The sequence below is a fragment of the Tamandua tetradactyla genome, chromosome 1, assembly GCF_023851605.1.
Source record: "Tamandua tetradactyla isolate mTamTet1 chromosome 1, mTamTet1.pri, whole genome shotgun sequence".
Lineage (NCBI taxonomy): Eukaryota > Metazoa > Chordata > Mammalia > Pilosa > Myrmecophagidae > Tamandua > Tamandua tetradactyla.
Window position 1 is genome coordinate 75,872,730 of NC_135327.1, and position 23,473 is coordinate 75,896,202.

The 23,473-nt window shown below is 34.0% G+C and overlaps 1 long non-coding RNA gene across 1 annotated transcript in view; it reads left to right on the plus strand.

Moving 5' to 3' along the window:
• Positions 1 to 23,473, plus strand: part of LOC143684909 (uncharacterized) — a 54,337-nt gene that overhangs the window by 14,071 nt on the left and 16,793 nt on the right. Inside the window, exon 2 of the long non-coding RNA XR_013176268.1 lies at positions 16,369 to 16,541. This is a non-coding gene — a long non-coding RNA (uncharacterized LOC143684909). The remainder of the gene's footprint in view (positions 1 to 16,368; positions 16,542 to 23,473) is intronic.

The following is a 23,473-nucleotide window of genomic DNA, read 5'->3' on the forward strand; positions in this document are numbered from 1 at the left end:
TCCGACCCAACTATCTCAGTTGTTCCGGGGGGCCTCGTGTGGTGGGGGCACCAGCCGCCGCGGCCTAAGGGGACCGCCTGTCCAATTCTACCAGCTGGCCTGGGAAGGTGGAAGGGAGGGACTCCGGTCGCTTGCTGTCCCACCCAGGAAAGCCCGTGCCCCTTGGTGATCTCACCGGAGCTGGTTCTCCCAGATAGTCAGCCGTTCCAGGATGGGGTACGCTGTCCCTTTGATCTCCCTCGTGGCTCCGGGAGCTGCTCTGTATTATCTCCACTTCCCCAGTAGTTGTTCTGGAGGAGGAAAGGTGAGGGCGGCAAGGCTGTCGAGGCTGGTAGCGGAGGAGCACGGTGAAGGCGGGGGAAGAGGGCACCGTGTTGGTTGGAGAGCAGCCGGAGCAGGAGGGGGAGGAGGGGGGTAGGGAGGTCGGGCGGCTCGGCTGCTGCGGGGCGCGTGCGCCGCGCGGCGGTCCGGGGGAGAAAGAGAGGGGGTAGGGAGGTCGGGCGGCTCAGCTGCTGCGGGGCGCGTGCGCCGCGCGGCGGTCCGGGGGAGAAAGAGCTAAATATTTTTTTATTATCACAATAAATCTTTTTTCCTTCTTTTTTGTGAAAAATAACATATGTACACATAAGCTATAAATTTCAAAGCACAGTACCACAATTAGTCGTAAAACACATTTCAGAGTTTAACATGGGTTATGATTCCACAATTTTAGGTTTTTACTTCTAGCTGTTCTAAAATACTGGGGACTAAAAGAGATATCAATTTAATGATTCAGCATTCATGTTCATTTGTTAAATCCTAACTTCTCTGTATCATTCCATCATCACCTTTGATCTTTCCATCTCTCTCTTTAGGGGTGTTTGGGCTGTGGTGATTTTAAATTTTTCATATTGGAAGGGTCTGTTACTAATATGGGGTATGGAGATGGAACTATCTGATGGTCTGGAGAGGCTGGGCTATGTTTCAGGACTCATCTGGACCAGAGACCCATCTGGAGGTTGTAGGGTTCTGGAAAGTTATTCTAGTGCTTGGAATCCTTGTGGAATCTTATATATTGCCCTAGGTGTTCTTTAGGATTGGCTGGAATGATTCTTGGTGGGGGTTGGTAGGTTATGATAGGTAGCAAGGTCTAACTGTAGATTGCGTAAGAGCAACCTGCAGAGTAGTCTCTCGACTCTATTTGAACTCTCTCTGCCACTGATACTTCATTATAGTTACACCTCTTTTCCCCTTTTTGGTCAGGATAGAATTGTTGATCCCATGGTGCCAGGTCTGGATTCATCCCTGGGAGTCCTCTCCCACATCGTCAGGGAGGCTTTCATCCCTGGATGAGGAGGACACATTTTTACACTTATGAAAAAAGTCATATTCTTATACTATAATGAGCTCAAACACTGATTTGATCATTTTAGCGTTACAATGATTACAAAAAAAAAATACCTAACCCAACATTTGTTCGTGGTTTCTACAGAGATAATGGTTATATGATATTTACTATACAGAAAAATCTGTCCCATGAGATAACCAACTCTTATTCAGAAGTTGCTTCCTTTAGGTTACTTCTACATCCTTTCATCATACAGATGATGTACTAGTTTTTTTAGGTTAAAATCCATGCTCTTGCCTTATAATGCAATCTCCACCAGTTTTGGGTCTCCCAATAGTACACTTTGACACCAGGATTCAAGTGCAAGTTGATTATTCAGGAAGTACAAATTACATTATTTGGGAATGAAATGGGGAACAATAGAGGGAAAGGAAGAAAACAAGTAAGAGTATTAAAGCTGCCACCACAGTGAGCAACCAGATTTTAACCTCTCAGGGAAATGTTATAGAATGTAATACACATGTCTGACTCATACTTCTTGAACAGTGAGAGAGCTGGGATCGAAACACACGAACTCACAGCAGAGTTAAACTCTTGGCTGAGCCGAAGAACATGGGCAGGGCCAATTTCTACTGTAATATATATGAACAAAGACTTGAAGGAAACATAAATAGAGTTTGGGTTTGTTTGCTGAGATTTAGTAAATTTTATTTTGTTTTTATTTTGCCATCACTTTTTAAAAGTTGGTGTCCTATTGAATATATACAATAACAGAATACAGTATTATATATTATTGATAAAATTGATAAAATTACTTTCTTAAATATATATGTATGTATATATGCATACATACACACACATGTATATATATATTTATATATATACCTAGCAGTTTTCTGGTTCAGTTATCTTAGTTACTGAGTTTTTCTTTAGTTCTTTTTTATTTTTCTGAATTGTTTTATTTGTTTGAGTACTTGTTTGTTTATTTATTTCTCTTTTTTTGGTATGTTTCCATTCCAAATCTCAGTAAAAGTATCACCAACTCAGTCCATTTGTAAACAAACAATAAAATACTTGAAGACAAAGGTAAAATATCTGCCACCTGACCTTAAGGTTTAGCTTAATTATCATGGAAATGAAAGCAAAATTATGTATTGAAGAGATTCACAATGTTAGGGATAGAAAAAAAAGAAAAACAATGAAAAGTACCTGAGCTGCCTCTATTAGTTTTCTCTTGCTGCAAATATATATATATATATATATTTTTCAAACTTAGTGGTTCACAGCATCACAGATTTATTCTGTTATAGTTCCACATGAAGGACATGGGTCTCGCCGGGCTAAGATCAAGGTATCTGCAGAACTGCATTCTTTTCTCAAGTCTGTAGGGTAGAATCTGTTTCTTTGTCTTTTCAAACTTCTAGAGGCTGACTGTTTTCCATGGTTTGTGGCTCTATTCCTCCATCATCAAAGCCAATCATGAGTCAACTTCTTTTTACACGACCATGTCTCTAGTTCTTTAATCATTATTCTATAGCCACATCACTCTCACTCTGAATTCAGCTGGGAAAGGTCCATCTTTTAAGGATTCATGTGATTAGTTTAGTCCCTTCCAGATAATATAGGATGACTGCTCATTTAGTTTGCCAGAAGCAAACTGGGTTTGTATTAACAACAGCAATTTATTGGCTCAAAGATTTGAGGTTAGAAGAAATTAAAAATGAATATAACAGCAGAGCTTGCTTTCTTAACATGCTGGTGCTGTCTAATAACAATCCTTAGGATTCCTTGGCTTGTTTCTCTGCTTCTCACCACATGGCTATAGCCTCTCCTTTCTGGCTGCTTTGACTTCTGGGTTCTCTTTATAAGAAATCCATTAATAGAGATTAAGGTCCACTCTGATTCAATTGGCTACACCCCCACTAAAAAGATCATCTTCAAAGGTCCTATTTGCAATGGGTTCACACTCATAGAAATGCAGACTAAAATTGAGACCATGTGTTTGCCAAAATATATAACTCAGTCCTCCAATCTGATGGTTCTTAACCATTATCACATCTGCAAAGTCTTTTTTTCAATGTAAAGCAACATATTCACAGGTTCTAGGGCTTAACACATGGGCATCCTTGACAGGTCATTATTCTGTCTACCACAGTATTCCACATAAAGCACAGCAGGATCTTGGACAAATGTAAACACACTTTGTCTACATTTTCTCCACTTTGCTATATAAACCAAGACAATGATGCATAATATCTTCTATGGGGAGAGAGAAAGTTAATTATTCCTAGCTAACAGTTTTATTAATTTAAATTGACATTAGGTGACTTTTTCTTATATTTACTTCTCACTTAACCTATAGTTTATAATTTAGGTCACCTTTAATTATTTTAATTATTTTATACTTTCCTTTCAATGAAAATGGTTATAGATTTCCTGAAATGACAAGTGCTTCAATAATTTTGCTCAACATAGAATAGAATAAAATGAATGAGAAAAGTTTTTATGATTTTTGAAATAGTTTTGTACTTTAAATTTTGTGTTGATAAAGTAAATGTCCAGATATGTTGAAAAAAGATCAATTTTCCAGAAACTCACTGATGTTCTGGAGCTAAATAATCTAGAATCTTTCCATCTTTAGAAAGAAATGTTGGCTGACAAATGAGTCTCCTTGAAAATAACTTAACTGTTAAAACCACATAGTATCATAATTATATTTTTAAAATTATTTGTCCCCCACTGTATTTTTAACTAGAACATATGGAATATATTTATCTTTACATAAAGTACTTTACGTAAATCAGAACACTAGAAATGTGTGTGAAATGATTATTAATTAGAGAACTCACATGCATAGTTTGGGTTAATCCTAATTATTAGTCCAAGAGAATCTGTCATCTATAATCTATCTATGCTCTTCTCTCACTTATTTATTTTTTAAATTTTCCAAGATTTATTCTGTTTTCTATATTTATCCAATTATCTTTAATAATGAATCCTTGTATATTCATCACTTAACTGATAAAATAGCACATTTCGAAAATATTTATATCAATGTATATACTTCACCCATATCTTATTATACTTTGCTGTGGTGGAAAAGAGAACCAAGATCAGAATTATTACATATAATTATGCACACATACATGCCATCCATAAATAGGCACATGTATACATAGTTGCAAACTGCATTGTATAAATTGGTGCAGGCAAGAGTGCTAATCAGGCAGAGACTGGGGATCATCACACACCATTTCCTCAATACATAAGAATGACAAGTCTTGTTTTATGCCTGGATCAGGTGAACTTCTGCAGTTTGTCTTAGGGTCAATGGAATAGAGGCTTTGTGATGCAAGGGGACGATTCTCCTTGTGACTTAATAAGTGAGGGGGAAGTTAGCACTGTTTAGAAATCTTAAAAAGATCGTTGGGAGGGATAATGATGATATATAATTAAAAGAAGTTCCTGTGTTTGTCTTGTTAAACATTTAGGATCTCTAAAAGGGTTACAGTATTTCTCAGGAATCTGAAATATTGACTATTTGTAAAGGGAACACAGTGACTATACAGGGAAATAAAATACTGAGAATTTCTTATATCATTAAGCCATTTCAACTGTTTGGTTATGTGACATGCAATTTTATAGATTATTGAGAGGCTAATTTCCTCATCTGCTTCCACCTAGTCACTTATATCCCCAAATTTGTATTTTTAACTTCTTTGAGACATATGTACATATATTCATATACACAGTAACATATATAGATACATTTGCCTGATAATATGTAATTCAGCTTTAATTGTATTTAAAATTTTATCAAAAGGGTACTGTGCTATATGTATGATTTTCTGGACCTTTTAATTCAACTTCATATTGCAAAGTTGTTTATCAGTATTGTTGCATGAAGATGTAGTTCATGATTTTGAATGGAACATGTTATTCTGTTGTATAAGTGCCATAAATAACAATTTAATAACATACTGTGCAGTTGATGGGCATTTGGGTTGTTTCCCATATTTTTATCTATTTTAAATAGTTCCACTATAAGCATTGCCATAATTGGGACAAATATGCAGGAATTTTTCTTTGATATTCACCTAGGAGTGGCATTGCTGTTTTACAGGGTGTGTGAAATTTAATTTTATTAGGTGATGCTAAATAGTTTCAAAAGGCTATCATAAGTGATTCTATCAGTCCACATGTTGGGAGTTGAATCATGTTCCCCCAAAAAGTTCAGGTCCCAACTTATGCTCCTGTGTGTGTAAATCCATTTGTAGATAGGACCTTCAAAGATAATATCAATTAAGGTGTGGTCACACTGAATGAGGGTGGGTCTTAATCCAAGGTGGCTGAAGTTCTTATAAACAAAAGAAATTGGGCATTGGAAATGTCAGTTGCATTTTGAGCAGCAGCCAAAGTTGGAAGTCAATTGAACCCAGCAGAGAAAGGAGTGCCATGTGACAGAAAAACTGAGAACCCTCCAGAAGATACTGCCCCAGGAGGAAGCAAGCTCTCTAGCCTCTGAAACAGTAAACCAATGAATTCCTGTTGTTAAACCAACCCATTGGATGATATTTGCTTTAGCACCTGGGAAACTAAAACACTATGTAATCTTTAACAACATGGATTTAAGGTATATCTTTGCTTTGTGAGTGCAAAATAGTATTATACTGTGGGTTTTGTTTCCATTGCCCTGACTAAAACTAAGCTTTTAAAAGAGGTCTCTTTGTATGTGTGTTGACCATAAATGTTTATATTACAGGGACAACTGGGAAGATTTGCACTTAGAAATTAAATAAGGAAGAAAATATAATATCTGGTATCTAGCAGTAAAGACAAAGAACAGATTTATATTCATCAAGATTCAAGCACAGGAATAGTGAATGTGTCATAAGTGGAAGCAAGAAAGCTTAAGTTTACAGTCATTTGAACTTAGTGATTTTGAAATATTTATAAAACTAAGATATTTTCCTTACTTATATCATTACATATTTTATATAAGACTTAAAATGGTACCAGTAAAATACTAGTTTATATATTTTTTATGTTTTAGAGAGCAAAGATCATTTTTTCTATGCCTGTTCTCCTGATAAATATGAAAATATCATAGAATAAATATTGTTTAGCATGTATTTGGTATACTTTCTTAAAGGCAGAGGTCATTTTTCTCTGCCTTTTCTCCTGATGAGAATAGAATTATATGTTAAATAACGTATATCATTTTAAAATTTATTCAGCTGAATTTGAGTTCACTTTCTGGTTGACACATGATGAAAGACTTATCAAGACCTATATCCTGTGCAGAGAACATGCTGATAGCATCATGGTAAAACAGATAGGAACAGTTCACCCAGCCTTACAGGGTGGCAACCCTGAAGACAAAGAAAGAGGCTGCCATCTATTCATTACCTTAGCAACTAGAACAGAAGATTCTATAAAATTCCTAAATGCCATGTAGGGGAAGGGCTAAATACATTACTATACATTATAGGTGAGATCTTATCGTGTTTTTGAGTTGATTATACAATAAAGAACTGAAGAATGTGGAAGATATATGTTAATACTAAATGAAAAAGAAAATTTGTAAAAATAATATAATAAACTCCACAAAAATAGGTTAATATAAAAGCATGAGTAGAAAGAAATGCATCTTCATGCTTGCTATGCTTATATTAGGATTGTGGATCTATGGTGAATTTTTTTCCTTTTTGATTAAAAAGAATAAGTGATTATAAACTTTGCCAGAGTAGATGAAATTTGGGTATATTTGCAAAATGTTATATTTGCATTTACACCTCCTAGGCCACAGCTTGTGCAATTTACCTAAACCTCCATTTATATGCACACACCTAAATTAGGAATTAGTACAACATTGAGATTCTTGACCCAAATTGAGACTTAAGATAGCCTGTCCCAGATGGAATAAACTGATTTGGAGAGAACCACAGACTGGTGGTTGGTTGGTAAGGAGTAGAGAGTGGAGGTCAAGTAGTTTTAGACTATGTCAAATGTATAACATATGAATGATGTCTTGGAATACATTCTACAAATGCCATAGCACAGGTCAGGTCTGCCTACAGGTGGGGTATAGTTTGTCACACTATTTATATGACATAAGCTATCAAAGTACACATTTTGATAGTTTCTGATAGACATTTTTGATAGTTGGATTTACTGATGACATGACTGTGCTGGTTTGAAAGGGTGTATGTACCCTAGAAAAGCCATGTTTTAATCCTAATCTTAGTTTGTAAAGGTAGCTGTTTCTTTTAATTCCTATTCACTACTGTATGTTTGAAAGGACAATTAGATCATCTCCCTGGAGATGTGACTCAATCAAGAGTGGTGTTAAACTGGATTAGGTGGAGAAATGTCTCCACCCATTCTAGGTGGGTCTGATTACTTTCCTGGGAGTCTATAAAAGAAGAAGCACTTTGGAAAAAGCTAGAGAACTACAAAAGAGAAAGCCATGAGAGATTCTGAGAGAGCAGAGAATGACATAGCCACGAGAAGCAAAGAGTCTACCAGCCAGCGACCTTTGGAGATAAAGAAGGAAAACGCCACCTGGGGAGCTTCATGAAATAGAAAGCCAGAGAGAAAGCTAACAGATGACCCTGTGTTTGCCACATGCATTTCCAGATGAGAGAAAAACCCTGACTGTGCTCGCCATGTGCCTTTCCACTTGAGAGAGTAACCCTGAACTTCATTGGCCTTCTTGAACCAAGGTATCTTTCCCTGGATGCCTTAGATTGGACATTTCTATAGATTTGTTTTGATTGGGACATTTTCTCAGCCTTAGAACTGTACACTTGCAACTTATTAAATTCCCCCTTTTAAAAGCCATTTCATTTCTGGTATATTGCATTCTGGCAGCTAAGAAACTAGATCAATGATACATTCATGAGTCTTTCAAATCTAAACTGATGCATATATTTAGAGATATGGCTTAAGTGCAGTGGCTCAAATGAAGGTTTATCTTTTCAACTCTTGAAAATTATTCCAGAACAAAAGAGAAAGGGAAACATAGTCCTATTTATAGCAGATGAGAGGAATCAGGACGTCTTTAGACAATAAGTAAAGGCACATGTGGGCATGGGTGAGAGAGACACTGTGTACAAAGAACCTGGAAGGAGACATATGCCACCTGGAGAGAGAGAGAGGTGATGACAGTCCCAAGAGAAGATGGAGCCAGCAGAAATGCATTTCTTAAAGGTAGAAGCCCCAACTAGAGTCAAGAACCCTGTATCTGCTGTTTTCAGTAAGAAACTTGAAAGTGCGGGACCTAAAATTTGAACAAATAAACAGAATGAAATAATAAAAGCATATGTTCTGGTGGTCGAGGTACACTAACACCCATATTTTGTCCCTGTGTACAACCAAGTCACATTTGCAGAAAAAAAAATAAAGAATAAGACAGACGTTACATTGTGAAAACTGGGCAACCTGCAATGCTAGCCTTGTGCTTATGCCCTTTGTCCTCTAAGAATCTCTTCCAAAGACCTGGAACAGGAAAAATATACTTATTTTAAATATATATATATATATATATATATATGGCATAAATTAAAAAGAGCTAAAAAAGCTTCTATATAAACAATACTAGAAAATGGGAAAATATAGGCAGATGACAGTAAGAACACATTCAAAACATAGATGAAAATTTAAACCAAACTTAGTATCTCAAATTTATTAATGATGAAACCATTGCATACATGAGGTACAATATAAAAGAAATCAAGGGAAAAATGCAAAGAAAATATTCAGGAGAAGTTGGTAAAATACGGAGAAATAGGAAAAAAATTAAACACCTAAATGGAAGCAAAGGGGAAAGAAAATCAAAAGGAGAATAGACACTATGAAAGACTTAATAAAGACAGTAAGGATTAGCTGTGAAAAAAATATTAAAAGGAAATAGACATTTAAAATCATTGTGGACAAAATTAAATACAAGTAAGTCGGAGCCAACATAGGAATTCTGGAATGTGTGAAGCATAAACCCAGATTTTAAAAAGTTGAACAAATGTTTAAACATATATAGCCACGATTTTTTTTTCAAATTGAAGACAAATCTACATATTGGAAGGTATGCATAGGTTTAGGAAAATGTTCCCTCAGTAGTCAAGATTGAGACAATTTCTTTAAAACTGAAATATAACTGAGAGGTTAAAAAAGATTATTTCCCTAAAATTGAAACATAAATGCAGTTTCATAAAACATGGACTTAAAGCTCAATGAATTATCACATATTGAACACTTGTGCAATCACCACTTAGACTGAGAAATATAACAATATAGCCAGTACCCCCAAATTCGTGCTTGTAACCAGTTCCAAACACTGACTCCTTTTCGGTCTCCAAATAAACTATTATTTGAACTGTAATACTAGAGCTTAGTTTGCCTATTTAAAAAAAATCTATAAAAATTAGATATACGTATGTCTGTATTCTTTTGTGCCTGGCATATTTGTCTGACCTGTATGTTTGCAGGATTCAAACTACTGTTATAAGCAGCACAACTTCTCTCCTTGTTATTGCTGCACATTTTTCTTATCAATAAATGGCAATTGTCCATTTTAATGTTGATGGCTATTCATATAGTTTCCTCCTACTAGTTATAATAAATATCAAGGCATGAACCTTCTAATCCATGCCTCTTATTGCATAACTATATGAATTTCTTTTAGTGTAATATTAGGAAAAGTAGGTGAAATTGCTGAGTCACATGATATGCATGTGTTCAATTTCTATAGATATTTTGTTTTCCAAGTTTGTTGTTTTTACCTGTATATATTTTTTCTAGCACAAGATGAGTTTCCATTTATGACACAATATGCCACTGCCTAATATTGTCAGTCTTTTAAATTTCAGCCATTCTCAGGAATGTATAATCATATACTATGCTTTTAATTTGTATTTTCCTGATGACTAAGAGGTTAGGCACCTTTTCATATTTATTGGTCATTTGAGTATGATCTTTGCTGAAATGCCTGCTCAAGTTTCTAGCTCACTTCTTATATTCAGTTGTCTGTTTCTCACTAATTTGTTAAAGTTTATTACAATATTCTGAACAGGAGTCTGTATTAATTTCTTAGGGCTGGCGTAACAAAACAAGAAAAACTGGGTGCCTTAAAACAACAGAAATTTTCTTTCTCAAAGTTCTGGAGGTTAAAAGTCTGAAATCAAGGTATCAATAGTGCCAGGATCCCTCCAAAGACTCTAGTGTAAAAAATTCCCTTGCCTCTTCTAGCTTTTGGTAGCTCCTGGTAATCCTTTCTCTGACTTGTAGCTGCATCAGCCCAGTCTATGCTTCTGTCTCCACATGACCTTATTGTCTCTGTATGTCTCGATCCCTCTGCTTTCTCTCTTCTTCTTAAAAGGACACCAGTCCCTGGATTTAGGACCACCCAAATCTAGTATGACCTCACCTTAACTTAACTCTTACATCTGCAAAGACCCTATTTCTTCCCTTTTATCTTCTACTCTGTGACTTGTGACTTGCCTTTTTGCACTGTAAATAGTCTTTTAAGTGAACGGATAATCTTAATTTTGACTTAATCTAATTTGCTTCTTTTTTCTTCTACTGTTCATTGAATTTGTAGTTAAGAAAATTTTCCATATTTGATACGGATTTTTCCATATTTGATATGATAAGAAACATATCAAAATGTAATCTTATGTTACCTTAATATGATAGAATCCAATAATCAGCCAATAACCCACCATCAAGCTTAATGGGGGTTGCAGTTGGAGCTTCTGTACTAAAGTCTAGAACACTAAAATAATTTCTCTTACCATCTGTGTTAGTTTGCAAGCTACCAGAATTGGAGTGGCTTTTAAAAAGGGGGATTTATTAAGTTACAGGTTTACTTTTCCAAGGAAGTGAAAGTGTTCAAATTTAGGCACCAACAAAAGGTTATCTTGACTCAAGAAAGGCTGATGGGTCTGGAACACCTCCGTTAGCTGGGCATCCTCTTGGCTGGCATCTGATGGTTTCTTGCTCCTGGGCTTCATTGCTTTCAGTCTCTGTCCATGTGGGGTTCCTCACTTTGCTTCTCAGGGGTTGGCTTTCATCTCTTGGCTCTCTCTATGTTTTTGCTTGTTTAACATCTCATGGTGATGTCTGCTGGGCTCCAAGCATATCGAAATACCCTGTCTCTCTTTTGTGAAGCAACTGTTCTCCAAGCGTTTACATCTGCTCTCTCCGTTGGCTCTAAAGCTTCTGTCATTTCTTGTTTCTGGCTCTCTCCAAAATGTTTCCTCTTTTAAAGTATTCCAGTAAACTAATCAAGACTCACGTGGAATAGATTTACTCACATCTCCATCTAATAAAAAAATCACACCCACAATTGGGGCTACATCTCCATGGAGATAATCTAATCGATGTTCCAATCTACAGCACTGAATCAGGATTAAAAGAAATAACTGCTCGCACAAGAGTGGATGGCTTTTCTAGGATACATAATACTTTCAAACTGGCACACCATTCCTATCATCAAACACTGTTCTGGAGGTATTAGTCAAGCAATCAGAAGAAAATGTAGACTATATAAATTGGAAAGGAAAGATAAATTTATCACTACTTGCAGATAACATGTTACAAATCTAAGAATTAAAAACTAAAAAACTATCAAACAGGGAATGATTTAAATTAGATTGTGATGTGCACAGTAGACAGAAATAAGTAACCTTTTTATCATTAACAAATGTATAGTTGACATATTTAGTAGAAGAAAGACCATTTATACAATAACAACAAAAATTAAAAATGACAAAATATAAAATTAATGAAGCTTGTGAGCTTTAAAACTCCCAGAAACTAAAGAAGGCTAGTATAGTGCATGTACATGGTACCAATCAATGGGGGAAAATAACAGATTATAACCAGACACAAATAATTGTAAGCTCTTAGAGTACAATAAAAGTGGCATTTGAATCAGTGAACAAAATATAATTTACTGATAATAGCGTTGGGTCAAATGAGAAGTCATTTGGAAGAAAAGTTTCCCAACTTGATTGATGAAAAATTTCAAATGCAATTATTTAAATTGTGAAAGTTAACCATTAAAATGAGAGAAGTCATGGAAACATTTTACAACTTCAGGTTGAGGAGGAGCTTTCTAATTATGACCCAAGTTAATAATCTGTAATTAAATATTGATTAATTTCCATTGTCTGACTAAATCTACATGGAAAAAATATCATAAACAAGCTGAGAGTCAAAAGACTAATTCAGAAAAATTACTGTTAATGTCTAACACAAAGGGCTAACTTCTTTATTTTATATCTATTAATTTATTTGAAAAATAATTAGTAGAAAAATCAAAAAAATGTGAACAAGAAAGGAAGTTTTCCTGGTATACCATTTGTCTCCAATCAGACAGCAGGTACCTTAATGTTGGAATATGCAGGGAAAAGAGTGTGGGTTATACAGTGAATGGAGGCAGTGAGACTATACATGGTGGATTTCTGTGGATGGCTATTTGTTAAAATGTACAAAACATAAAACCCAACAATTACATTTCTAAAATTTATTTTTAAGATACATGTACACATGTGCAGCAATGCATAAACTAAAACTTATTGTATCATTGCTTCTGAGTCAAAAACACAATCACAATTTAAATGCCCATGAAAAAGGGAATCCGTTAGTCAATGGAATTGTATGCATGTCAGAATAAGGAAACTCGTTACATAAAGATGTGAAAATACAGTCAAGATATTAATCATTTTGGGGGGAAGCAAAATACAGAATTTTGTTTATATTATGTTATCATTTCTGTTGGAAGAGGAAAAAAAGACTATTTCTTTGAATTTGCTTCTAAATGGTCAGTATGTCTGGAAGCATAAATAAGAAGTCAAAAGAGTTGCTTGTGCAGAAGGAACTGTTGGCTGACAGGTATTTACATCTTTACATATTTTATAATTTTGAATCCTGTAATAGTCAAAGGTTAAATAACAATGTTTAAGGAAAGAATTTATGTCACATTAGAATTGTTTTCTTAAATTGTGCTAACCTGATAAGTGACACTTCTTGAGATCACCAGTTAAATGTGAGGTTGTATAGGGCTATCCACTGAGCTTCAAATGTTTAAGGTTTTAGGATATGATTCTGTGAAAAGACCCTGTTTTAAAAATGCACTTTTGCAGAGTTGCTTCATTCTTAATAATAATGATAAAAATGGATATCTGACATCAGTCAGGAATACCCTAATGCAGAAGGAAAGGAGACATAGAACAAAATCAATTTAACTTCATAGGGAGCACTCTGAGAGTTGAGAACTGAAAAGATAATTCTCCTAAAATTATTTCAGCCCTTCATTTTACAGACTGCTTCCACATACCTTCTCCCATCATGTCATTTCATCATGTATAAAAGTGAACAAAGAAATAGCAAATACAAAAGGAATTGAGAAGTGTGGATGAGGGATCAGCAAAGCACAAAGAAAGTTAAATTATGGACTGAGTTTAAAACTCAGTGAAAAAAAATGCATTTTTCCAATCATAAAAATTGCATGTATTAATTATAGGCAACAGAAGAAAAATAGAAAGATCTAGAAGAAAGATTCCTTAAATCTACTCCTCATGGACAAATAATGAGTAAATGTAATATATATTCATTATAGATTATATCTCAACCATAACTGTGAAAATATATTAAACACTATCATTTTTACTTAAAATTTTATTGCAAACATTTCCTAATATGACTGAATATGTTTATATTCTAAAATTAATATTATTTCACCGTGTATATGTACTTTAATTAAAATAGCCAATCTCCTATTTTTGGCATTTAGGTAGTTTTTTATTTTCCCTATCATAAATAAAACTCTGATGGTAAATCTTAAAAATGCATCTATGGTAAGGCAATTATTGTAATCAAATGGTATATATGTTACTAAAGATTCTTCATTAGATATAAATAAGGTGTGAAAGATTTTTAATTTTAGCAAAAGTCTTGCTAACATTTAACATTAATGTTTAAAGACACCCTTAATTAGATACAGGAACATCTTATTATTAAGGAATTTAAACAGATTCATATATTTATATTTACATTTTGGAGCTCACATTTTTGTGAATTTCTGTTCATATCATCTGGCCATATTTTTAACTGAAGTTATTGGCTTTTTTTTTTGTGAGAGGTTATTGGCTTTTTAATGGGCTAAGAAATAATTTTGAGAGCAATATATGCCTGTTTGGATAACTTTAGTAAATACAAACATTATAAGGATAAGATAAATGGAAATGCTACTTCTCAGAGCAACCACTTATTTTAATATGTTGGTATAAACATCTGTGTGTGTACATGTGTGTGCACTTTAAAAATATTTATATGTCATCATACATAGTCTATAGAACCTAATTTTACATAGAAAATGTCACAACTGGACAACCTTACATATCCATGTAATCAAAGAAACTCTAGCAATTACTAAATTGTAATTATTATGACTGATCTTGCTGTAATAACACAGGGTATTTTAATATTTAAAATTACTTTAATGTAATCAATTACATAACTAAGTGAGAGGTGACAATCACTCTAATTATCAATCAACTTAACTGAAGGCCCAAAACAATAGTGAACTTCTATCTCCAATACAAAATCCATGATAGACATGAAATAGAAGGACACTTCAATTCAATGAGTAATTTTCTTTTCAATTTCAGAAAAAAAAATATTGCTGCCTGACACAATGCCTAGGAGATATTCCATAAATATTTACTAGATAAGCAATGAAAATTAATTTCTGAAAATTGGTACATTCTCATTTAAAAATCAAATCATGACCTCCTTCCAGCACCACTATCACCACTTTGATATTTTGTTTTATATTTTACCAATGCAACATGCTATGAAAAATTAGACATAAAAGTCAAGTAAAATTTTCAGGAATTAGCATTGTCATTATTTGATCATGTTAAAATTGTTATTTGGAAAGTAGAAAAGAACAGACCAACAAACTTCTATAATTAATTAGAACTTACCATATATTGGGAATTTATAAAAATGCATCAATAAATAATCAATAAATTAAATAGAAATGATGAAAATTTAAACATCAAACAATTATTTATAAAAATGTAAAAAACTTAACAAGGAAGAGCTAAGACCAGTATAAGAATTCTTAAATGATGGCATATAATGATATAGACTTGCATAAGTTCCTGTCTAAAAATTTAGAGAAAACTATTATTGCCAATTTGCTAGTTTTTCATACAATGTATAGTTATTATACAATATAAATAAAAATTAGAAAATAGGTTATTAATGGGGTGACTATGACACGTATCCAAGGTTAGAGATAAAAAATTTAAAAGCGAATCAGATTGCATGGAGCACAGAATTCAGTGATGTTTCAGAGCTCATGCAAGCAGCATCCTTGGCCATATCTCATTCTTCACTCATCCATGCCCACATTATAGAAACCATGAAAGCAAAGGGGCTACATAATATGTATCTTAAAAGCTTTATATTAAAGATATAAACTAAATATAAAGGAAAACAATTTGCAACATATAATGCAGCCATATATTTAATAGCCCCACTCTATAAAGATATTAAACATTAAAATATATTTTGTAGTCCCTTTGCTTTCATGATTTTTGTAACATGGACCTGGATGATGAACACCGACATATGGCCAAGGATGCTGCTTGCATGAGCTCTGAATCATCAACGAATTCTGTGCTATGGCTTCCCACATCTTTCTTAAGATACTTAAGGACAGAAGACAACATTAACTGCAATCAGATAGTCTTTACTAGTTTGAGGCTTTAACTAGGAAACAAAGTGGTCTTCTATTGAACTGTGAGCTTAACCCTCTTTGCCTAGGTTAGATGTGGACATACTTTTATTCTACTAAACAAAGTTAGGACAAGATTTTTTTCTTTTGTCAACAAACTCGTATCCTGAACCAAAAGAACGTTTCAGGTTTCATTTCATATATTGCTTAATTAAAATTCTATTTTGTCCTTTTTATTTCCCTAATTATAATGTTGAAAGTATACAGGTCTGTACTTTTTTTTCCATGCTAGCTACTAGAATTCCAGTTGGAATTATACCAGAAAAGGCTACAACCAAATTGAAATCACCAAAGGAAAGGGAAGAAATAATATCACCATCCCATTGCAGCCTCAGAAGAAAGACATCATTTTTTTAGCCTGCCAGAAAACTAGAGCAAGACATATTATCTCAAATGTAAAACCAGGTAGGTACATAGTAGGCAATCAGTGAGAATGTGTATTTACATAGATATCATATTGGGAACCTGCACAAGTCACTATTGTTTCTTCTCTAGTGTAGACACATGTGAAAATATAAAACACTTTAACATGCCATCAGGAACCTGATAGGACCCGCTTTACTGTTTAATAATGATTAAAACAATTATTGTCATCATGTCCTTCTCTGTCAAGAGACCACAGAACACCCTTAGTCCCTGTAAGGGAGGAGCAATGATGAAAAGGGAGAAGGGACATTCAGCTGTCAGTGTGAAAAAGAAGGAGAAAGAGGATGCAAATGAAATAAGACAAAAACCTTTAAACTTTTTGCTTGAATAAAAAAGCCAACAAAAGAAGGACTTCTATACCTTCATGTATGCAGGAATCTCAGAGAAGAAATTAAAAAGCCATTGTACGATTATATTTTAGAGATAAGGAGATGTCAAGTAATCTAGTATTAGCAGAATATCATTATCAAGCAAAACAATCAATTAAAATTAAAGACTCTTTAGTGGTTCAAGATAATTCTACAGGTTATAGCAACAAAAGCTGTCTTATGGGATCTTCTGTATAGTAAAATTCCCCAGTATAAATTTATAGACATGCACACACACTCCCCAGATTAAGACTGGTGGGAAAACTTGTTTGAGTGAGGATCCAATCATGGCTTGTCTTTCTCTCTCATTCTATCTTGTTCTCTCACTTTACCTTGTATACCTCTTTCTCTATCCACTCTCTCTCTCTCTCTCTCTCTCTCTCTCTCTCAACTTCTCTCTCTCTTCAACAATTTCATTGCTCTCCTAAATTAATTTGTGGAAGAAAGAATTTGTAATCATTATTTAGAATTCTAAAAAAAAGTCTTTTTGGGGATTTGCATATTATATTGATAACTTATTTTAGAAAAATTAAATTATTTTAATTATTAATGCTGCTTATGCCCCTAAAAAAAGATTTAACTTTAAAGGCCTTTCATACTTCTAGTTGAAATTCCGTTTTCATTGTATGATAGTGAGATATTTTTTCACCTTAACTCTCTATCTAATCTTTTTGTTTATAGCAAAGCTATTGCCTTTAAATTTTAACTTTTCATTTATCCCTAAGTCATGGAAATCTCTTCTACGCTTCATTGTATTTAAAAAGCAATTTACTTTAGATATATAAGATATGAGAAAAGAATCTTCAAATAATTGCTCATTATCTGATAGTCTTTTGATAGGAACCTTGATTCAGTTAAAGTTTTGTTATGTTTGGATTTGTATTAATTAATAGATTTTATTTATTTATTTATTTGCGTGGGCAAGCACTGGGAATCGAACCCAGATCTCCTGCATGTCAGGCGAGAATTCTGCCACTGAGCCACCATGGCCAAAGAGACTTTTTTTTTTCCCTGACAGATCTTATTTTAAAAGTAGTTTTAGGTTTACAAAAAATTGCCACCAAAAAGTACCTAGAGGGCGGACCACAGTGGCTCAGCAGGCAAGAATACTTGCCTGCCATGCCAGAGGACCGGGTTCCATTGTCGGTGCCTGCCCATGTAAAAAAAAAAAAAAAAACTAGAGTTTCCGTATGTCCCTCCTTCCACTTTCAGCTTCCTCTCTCATTATCATCTTGCAATTTTGTAGTACATTTATTAGAATTGATGAGCCAATATTGATATATTCTTAGTAACCAAAGTCTATAGTTTACATTAGTGCCCACTTTTTGTCTTGTATGGGCCCATAGGTTTTGAAAAATTCATATTATCACGTTTCCATATTACAGTATCATACAAAATAGTTTCACTGCCCTAAAACTGTCCTGTGGGCCACCTATTTATCCCTCCCTCCTTCCCCTTGAATCCTTGGCAACCATTGATCTCTTATTGTCTCTGTAGTTTTGGCTTTTCTAGACTCGCATACAGTTGAAATCATATTGTAAGTAGCTTTTCACACTTACTCTATGGTGAATGCTTCTTCTAATTACTTCATAATAGTGAAATCATACAATATTTTTCCTTTTATGCCTGGCTTATTTCACTCAATGCGGTGCCTTCAAGGTTCAGCAATGTTGCTGCATAGATCAGAACCTCATTCCCTTTTTATACAACTGAATAATATTCTGTTACACGCCTATACCACATTTTGTTTATCCATTCATCAGTTGATTGACACTTGGGATGTCCATCCTTTGACCATTGTGAATAATGCTGCTATGAACATCGGTGTGCAAATACATGAGCATGCAAATATCTGTTCAAGCACTTATTTTGATGTTTGAGGGCTATATCCCTAGAATTAGGATTGCCAGGTCATATAATAATTGTGGATTTAACTTTCTGAACAACTGCCAAACTGTATTCCAGAGCATCTGCACCATTTTATGTTCCTATCAGCAGTGAATTATTTTTTTCTGTATCCTCTCCAGCACTAGTTATTTTCTGTTTTGTTTTTTTTTAGTGTAGCCATTCCAGTGGGTGTGAAATGGTATCTCATTGTACTTTTAATTTGCATACCCCTAATTGAAGGTGATGATGAGCATGTTTTCATGTGCTTTTTGGCCATTTGCATATCTTCTTTGGAGAAATGACTATTCAGTTATTTTGCTCATTTTTTAATTGAACTACTTGTCTTCTTGTTGTTGAGTTGAAGGATTTCTTATAAATTCTGGAAATTATGCACTTATCAGATACATGGTTTCCAAATATTTTCTTCAGGCTGTGTAGGTTGTTGTTTTATTTTCAGGATAAAATCCTTTGAAGCACAAAAAGTTTTAGTTTTGATGAAGTCCTATGTATCTATTTTTTCATTTGTTTCTTGTGCTTTGGGTATAATGTCTAAGAAACCATTGCCTAACACTAGGTCCTGAAGATGCTTCCCTACATTTTTTTTCCTGAATGTTTGATATTCTGGCTCTTATATTTAAATCCTTGATCTATTTTGAGCTGATTTTTGTGTATGGTATGAGGTAGGATCCACCTTCATTCTTTTGCATATAGAGATTCAGTTTTCCTGGCACCATTTGCTGAAAAGACTGTTCCTTGCAAATTGAATGGCGTTTGCCCCTTTGTCGAAAATCAGTTGGCCAAAAATGCGAGGGTCGATTTCTTAGCTCTCAATTCAATTCCATTGATCTGGATTAATAGGTGTTCAGGTGGAGGGACTGGTTCCTGTAAGTTCCCCACTTTACCATTTTCCCACAGTTCCCCAGCTTAGTTCATTGTTTTTTTTATTCTTTAGTAATATTCCATTGTTTGAATTTACCACAGTTGATCAGTTCACCTATTAAAGAACATCTTGTCTGTTTCTAATTTTTGGCCATTATAAATGAAACTACTATGGATATTCAGGTGCAGGTTTTAGTGTGGGCAGTTTACAACTCATTTAGTTAAGTAGCTAAGAGCATGGTTGCTGGATTATATGGTAAGGTTATGTTTAGCTTTGTAAAAAATTCTCAAACTGTCTTGCATAGTGATACTTATAAAATGCCATTCTTTATTTCCGCCAGCAATTATTAAGAGTTCCTATGCTCTACATCCTCATCAGCATTTATTGTTTCAGTGATATGTCTGTTTATTTTTTTAATTTAGCTATTGTAAGAAATGGGTAGTAGTATCATATTGTTCTTGACATTTGCAATTATTTAACTTCAGATGATTTTGAGCAACTTTTCATATGTTTATTTGCCATCCATATATCTTCATTGAGGCATTTATTTGATCTTTTTCCAACAGATTGTTGTCTGTTTTCTTATTGTTGAGCTTTAAGAGTTGTTTGTATATTTCAGAAACAAGTTCTTTGTCAGATATGTATTTTCTCCAGTTCTATTGTTTCTGTTTTAATTCCTTTAACAGTGTGTTTCGCAGAATACAAGTTTTCAAGTTTTATGAAGTACAACATACCTTTTCTTTAAAATTTCATTGCTTGTGCTTTGGTGTTGTATCTAAGAAGTCATTGTCAAACCCGAAGTCAGTTAGATTTTCTCCAATATTGTTTCTAGAAATTGTATAATTTTGTATTTTACATTAGGTCTATGACCCATTTTATTTTTACATTTAATTTTATGTGGAAGAAGTAAAGTTTGTGTAGATTTTTTTTTAATGTGGATGTTTAGTTCTTCTAGCTTGAATCTGTTTAAAACACTAATCTTTCTTCATTGCATTGTCTTCATGCATTGTCAAAAATCAGTTGGCTATACTTCTATGAATCTATTTCTGGGATCTCTATTGTGTTTCATTGCACTATTAGTCTTCTGCCAATACCACACTGTCTTAATCATTGTTGCTTTACAGTAAGTAGTGAAGTCATTTAGTGTCAGTCCCCTGACTTTGTTCTTTAGAATTGTGCTGGATGTTCTGGGTCTTTTGTCAGTATGTATAAACTTTGGAATCAGTTTGTTGTTATTCACCAAGTGGCTTGTCTGCATTTTGATTGTGATTGCACTGAATCTATAGATCAAGTTGGAAAGAATTTACACTTTGAAATATGTAAGCTTCCCGTCCATGGATATGGGATATCCCTCCATTTATATAGATCTTTGATTTCTTTCATTAGAATTTTGGACTTGGGCTCATTTAGATCTTTTGCATATTTGTTAGATTTATACCTAAGTTATATCTTTTTTGGCGCCAAGGTAAATAGTGTCTTTGTTTTTATTTCAGATTCCAAATCTTCCTTATTTTTATAAATGAAGGCAATTTTTTTTGTATATGAACGTGTTTCCTGTCACCTTGTTATAATCACTTATTAGTTTCAAGAGATGTTTTGGCGATTCTTTGTGACTTTTTATATAGAAAAATCCTATAATCAGTGAAAAAGGATAATTTGTTTTTGATTTTGAGTAATTTTGACAAAAAGGTGGACTGAGTCTTTAGTTTTGTTTTAATAAATTCTTTTCTGGTTTGAAAGTCCGAGTAAAATTTGCCTTATTAAATTAATCTCAATATGTACTTTCATTTTCTATCCTCTGAGTTATTTTGCTTAACATAAAAATGACTCAGGTATACCAATTCTAATGAAATCATAATAAGAAGATTATTTAGAAACTTTAAAAGTTTTTCTCATGATTATAGGTCATTCATGTTTTCCTAAAATACCATCATTTTTCTTGTGCTGCCTTAATATGGTCTCTTAAACAATGTATCATATTTTCTCTTCAATGTTAATTCACTTCTTCATTGTTAATCCCACATTCTCATGCATTTCTAATAGTCAGCAAGCTGATTGTGATGACTTCATGATAATCACAATCACAGTTGGGAATCAACCTTATGTTCATATTTTTCAGTGATGACCCTGGGAAGGTATATTCTATGGATATTCTGGTTGTCTTGCACTGGGGTTCAGGAAGCCTCTGCTTCCAAGGTTGGAATCTGTCTACTGAGCAACTTCAAAGTCTCTCACCATGGTGGGCTCCAGATGCTAAAGATTTAGAAAGTGAATCAAAAGTCCACTTGATTGTCCTTCTTACTTATCTCACCTCTTAATTTATATTTACATCCAATTCTTTACAATTCAGGTTATGGCTGTCAGTGGGGGACTTCTAGAATTTTTTTCCATTATCTCATGGGTTAAACTCTATTTTATAAACAAGGCAGACATCCATTTACGATAACATTCCATTGAAGTGCATTTTTTGATTCTTTAAGTGTAACATGTCAGTTTTCTGTCATGTAGTTGATATTTATTCTTGGTTTTAATTACTGATGATTTTTTCTATTGGCATATTTGTTTTTCACCTTTAAATGTCAAATAAGCAAAGAAGCTAGAAGCCAAGCTTAAGTTATAATATATAAGAATGTAAGATAATTCTTTTGGAACTTGTTTCCCTAAAAATAGTCTCCAAGGGTCCTTAATCCTTATAAGAATAGTGATTGCATGCCTGACTTTATTTAAAGGCATGTACCTAAATTTTTATTTTTATTTCATAGATCATGATTTTTTTTTTTACTCTTGTCAGAATTTAATACAAACTGTGCTACATGGGCCAAATACAAATGGCTCAGCAGTAATTTGTTAAATTTAGGTCACTAAGATCCTTAGAGTATTGAACTACTTCTTTTTAACAAGATAATTGCTTTACCATAACTAGTTGGATACAGGTAATCTTGGTTTTATTCAGTGTGCTGTTTGAAAGGATGTGTGGACCCTAGAAAAGCCATGTTTTAATCAAAATCCCATTTTGTAAAAGCAGAATAATCCCTATTCAATACTGTATGTTTGAAACTGTAATCAGATCATCTCCCTGGAGATGTTGTTTAGTCAAGAGTGGTTGTTAAGCTGGATTAGGTGACGACATGTCTCCACCCATTGGAATGGGTCTTCATAAGTCTCTGGAGTCCTATAAAGAGGAAACATTTTGGAGAATAAGCAATTCAGAGAGAGCAGAGCAGAATGACATAGCAAAAGAAGCAGAGTCCACCAGCCAGTGACCTTTGGAGATGAAGAAAGAAAATGCCTCCTGGGGAGCTTCATGAAACAGGAAGCCAGGAGAAGAAGGTAGCAGATGATACCATGTTCACCATGTGCCCTTTCAAATGAGAGAGAAACTCTGACCATGTTCACCATGTGCTCTTCCACTTGAGACAGAAACCCTGAACTTCATCAGCCTTCTTGAACCAAAATATCTTTCCCTGGATGCCTTTGATTGGACATTTCTATAGACTTGTTTTAACTGGCACATTTTCTCGGCCTTAGAACTGTAAACTAGCAACTTATTAAATTCCCCTTTTTAAATGCCATTCTGTTTCAGGTATTTTGCATTCTGACAGCTAGCAGACTAGAACACTCAGCTAGTGTTTTTTTTTTTTAATTTTAAGGAAATATAATTTAATAACTTTTACTTATTAAAAAATTAATGTATGCTTATATAGAAGACTTGGAAAAAATACTGAAAGATACTAAGAAGTAAGAGCATTCGTAATCACATAAATAAAAGAGCTCTT